This window comes from Cebus imitator, unplaced genomic scaffold (assembly GCF_001604975.1).
Source record: "Cebus imitator isolate Cc_AM_T3 unplaced genomic scaffold, Cebus_imitator-1.0 Scaffold118, whole genome shotgun sequence".
Taxonomy (NCBI): domain Eukaryota; kingdom Metazoa; phylum Chordata; class Mammalia; order Primates; family Cebidae; genus Cebus; species Cebus imitator.
The window spans coordinates 3,234,408-3,237,982 of record NW_016107433.1 but is presented as its reverse complement, the minus strand read 5'-3'; the positions used below and the strand labels follow the sequence as shown (position 1 = coordinate 3,237,982).

The following is a 3,575-nucleotide window of genomic DNA, read 5'->3' as shown; positions in this document are numbered from 1 at the left end:
CTACTCAGGAGGCTGAGGCAGGAGAATTGCCTGAACCCAGGAGGCGGAGGTTGCGGTGAGCCAAGATGGTGCCATTGCACTCCAGCCTGGGTAACATGAGTGAAACTCCATCTCAAAAAAAAAAAAATTTCTACTGTGTCAATAAATGAAAAAGAATTGTTCTAGGGACTAAGGGCCTAGGCTTGAGTCCCTACTCATTTACTAGATCTTCAATCTACAGTAAGGACTTCACTAAGCCTCAGTTTCTTCATCTGTGGTATAGGGACAATGCTGACCATTCCAATTTCACAGGGAAGGTTAAGTGAGATGTTGGTATACGTTCTTTGCATATGGGAAAGTAATCATGAAGTCAAAAGGACTAAGAGGCTAAACCAAGCCTTTCTCTTGAGCCTGCTTTCCTGTGGACCAATAACACAGATAATCAAAAATCTGTCTGACAAGGTAAAGAGTAGAAGACTTGGTTTCAAACCCCTTGTCACCACTTACACCAGTGTGACCTTCAGAAATGCATTTATTCACCAAACATTTTTTATCAAGTGCCCACAACACGCAAGGCACTAGGCCAGTAGCCAAATAAAATATGAAACCTGCCCTTGAAGGATCTGAAGTCTAGCAGGAAGAAAACAGACCAGCAAACAAGAAAGAACAATAAATTGTTTTAAAAAATCAAGTCGTCAGGAGAATCGCTTGGACCTGGGGGAGGGGGGGACAGAGGTTGCAGTGAGCCTGAGATCGTGCCACTGCACTCCAGCGTGGTGACAGAGTGAGACTCCGTCTCAAAAAAAAAAAAAAAATTAAGTCGTCTCTCTTAAGTCTGTTTGTTCCCTGTGAAATGAGAATACCTTCCCAACGTCACTCATAGGAGATGCTACAAAAACTAATTTTTAAATGTTTGTCAAATAACTCCAAAAACTTCAACTCATAATACATTAACAAAGTACTTTTTCCTACTTGTAACCCAAAACGATGCTGGCTGCTGTGAATGTCCAGTCTGAACATTCGTTCTAGTTACACTGCACTCACGAAACTCCTTTAGCTCCTGCAAATTTTAGTAAACATGAGGACCATGAACAGCATTACCACAAGCAATCTCAAAATCATGATCCAGGTCACAGTTGTAAGGACCATAACACAGACCTCTCAGTCACCCTACCTAGTTACAGTTCGTCAAGATAAGCAGTCACATGCTAAGTTAAACTGAATAATTTAAAAGAAAGAGGAAAGTCATAAAGCAGTCTAGGTAGACACTCCTCTGTCCAAGATTTCAGCAGTCACTATATTGCTGAGGTAACGCTGGGCTAGGTCAACGGCGTAGGCTAAAAGCCATTTTATGGGCAGAGCAAAGTGCCCACACTTCTTTTTTAAATTCTTTTGTTGTTGTTGTTGTTTAAAGCTTCGATGATGACCCGATCAGTTAAATCTCAAAGGAAAATGATCCGAAGAGCTAGGTTTCCGAGAAGTGGAAACTCTACCCACGCAGGAGTAAGTGGGTGCGAAGAAAGCAAGATGACCAAGATTCTGTGATCCCTCCTGAAGTTTAAAAAACCGAATGGGACCGTCATCAAAGTCTCGGGTAGCAATCATTTCCAAAAAGGAAGGAAGGGAGAGGCTCTCAGAAGGGGTCCAGGGAGCATCTTCTTCCTGATTTCTCCCTCTCGCTCCACGCCATAAACCCATTCTCAGGCATCCCTTCCAGCTCAGTCCCACGTCACCCCTTCCCCTGGTCCCGATCCCTCTATAAACATCGCTCCTCCCCATGCCTGGGCACCTAAGCTCCTCTCCCCTTCCGGGAAGACTCGCTCCAGCTGTACACTTGGCTGCCGGGGCGCCCATCTCCGAGCGGCCCCCGCGCTGCCCCCGCGCGGCCCGCGGCGCGCCCACCCCGCTCGGGCGGGAGCCGGGACACCCCTCCTCGGAGGCCGGAACCGCCACGCCAGGCCCCTCCCACAGGAAGCCGCCGCCCCCCGGCGCCCGGGCCGCGCCGCCCCCGGCCCACTCCGCGCCGCCCGCCGCCCCCGGCCCGCCCCGCGCTGCCAGCCCGCCAGCCGCGTCCCCCGCGCGGGCGCTAGTTACCTGCTGTGGCCACAGAAGCGGCGCCCAACTCCTCTCCCACTTCCGCCTTCCACCGCCCGCACTCGGGCAGGGTCACGTGACCGCGTGCGGTCACCTGACCCGGAAGAGGCTGGCCGGGCTCGCAGGTGCGGGCAACCTAGGCCTGGCCTGGGAACCTCTGGCCTCGAAGAGGTGTTTTTATCGTTTGTGTATTTGAAAGTAGAAGGGCTTTCTGCTCACCGGATGGTCTCCGAGCAATCAAATAAATTGAGGGCTCACTGAGTGCCATTTACTCTGCCCATCAGCCTTATGGAGGCAGGGACAGGTACTAGCCCCATTTTACAGGTGAAACGACACCTTCAGTCTATTAAGTCAGCAAATATTTATTGAGCTCTTTAGTAGGGTTGCCAGATAAAGTAGAGGACATCCACTTAAATTTGAATTTCAGATAAACAGCAGTGTAATATGTATGTCCCAAATACAGAATGGGACATATTTATACTAAAAAAGTATTTGTTGATTATCTGAAGATTAAATTTAATTGGGTATCTGCCTTTTTATTTGCTGGCAACCCTACACCTATTATATGCCAGGCACTGTTCTAATATCCAGGAACACAAACATCTCGCCCTTTGTGGAGTATCTGTCCTTGTGACATAAAGCAAAACAAATGCTTCCCAACTCCTGCCTGGGTCCATAAAACGCCCCTCCGCACTAATCCAGTCGTGTTCCCTTAATCTACAGGGCACAAATTATGATCTAGACAGACAGATAGATGATATATATTTTTTATTTTGATTTTTCTTGAGACAGAGTCTTGCTCTGTCACCCAGGCTGGAGTGCATTGGTGCCATCCTGGCTCACTGCAACCTCCGCCTCCCTGATTCATGCAATTCTCCTGCCTCAGCCTCCCGAGTATTTGGGATTACAGCCGTGCGGCACCATACCTGGCCAATTTTTGCATTTTTAGTAGAGACAGAGTTTCCCCATGTTGGCCAGTCTGGTCTCGAACTCCTGACCTCAAGTTATCCGCCCACTGTGGCCTCCCAAAGTGCTGAGATTACAGGCATGAACCACTGTGCCTGGCAGAAAAATATTTTTTTAAGAGATCGGTCTTGATAGGTTGCTTTGGCTGGGCTTGAACTCCTAGCCTCAAGCAATCCTCTTGCTTCAGCCTCCCAAGTAGCTGAGACTACAGGCGACTGCTGCTGTGCCTAACCAATAATATTTTATTTATTTATTTATTTGAGACGGAGTTTCACTCTTGTAGCACAGGCTGGGCTGCAGTGGCGCAATCTCGGCTCACTGCAACCTTTGCCTCCCAGTTTCAAGCAATTCTCCTGCCTCAGCCTCCCAAGTAGCTAGGACTACAGGCGCCTGCCACCATGCACAGCTGTTTTGTATTTTTAGTAGAGATGGGATTTTCACCATGGTGGCCAGGCTGGTCTGAAACTCCTAACCTTGTGATCCACCCGCCTCAGCCTCCCAAAGTGCTGGGATTACAGGCGTGAGCCACCGCAACC

At 48.9% G+C, this 3,575-nt stretch overlaps 1 protein-coding gene across 3 annotated transcripts in view; it reads right to left on the bottom strand.

The window, feature by feature from the left end:
• Window positions 1-2,181, bottom strand: part of WWP2 (WW domain containing E3 ubiquitin protein ligase 2) — a 173,668-nt gene extending 171,487 nt beyond the window's left edge. For all 3 annotated transcript variants that reach the window (XM_017539344.2, XM_017539346.2, XM_017539345.2), the window contains exon 1: window positions 2,074-2,181. The gene's annotated coding sequence lies outside the window, so the exon portion shown is untranslated. The remainder of the gene's footprint in view (window positions 1-2,073) is intronic.
• Window positions 2,182-3,575: the final 1,394 nt, after the last annotated feature.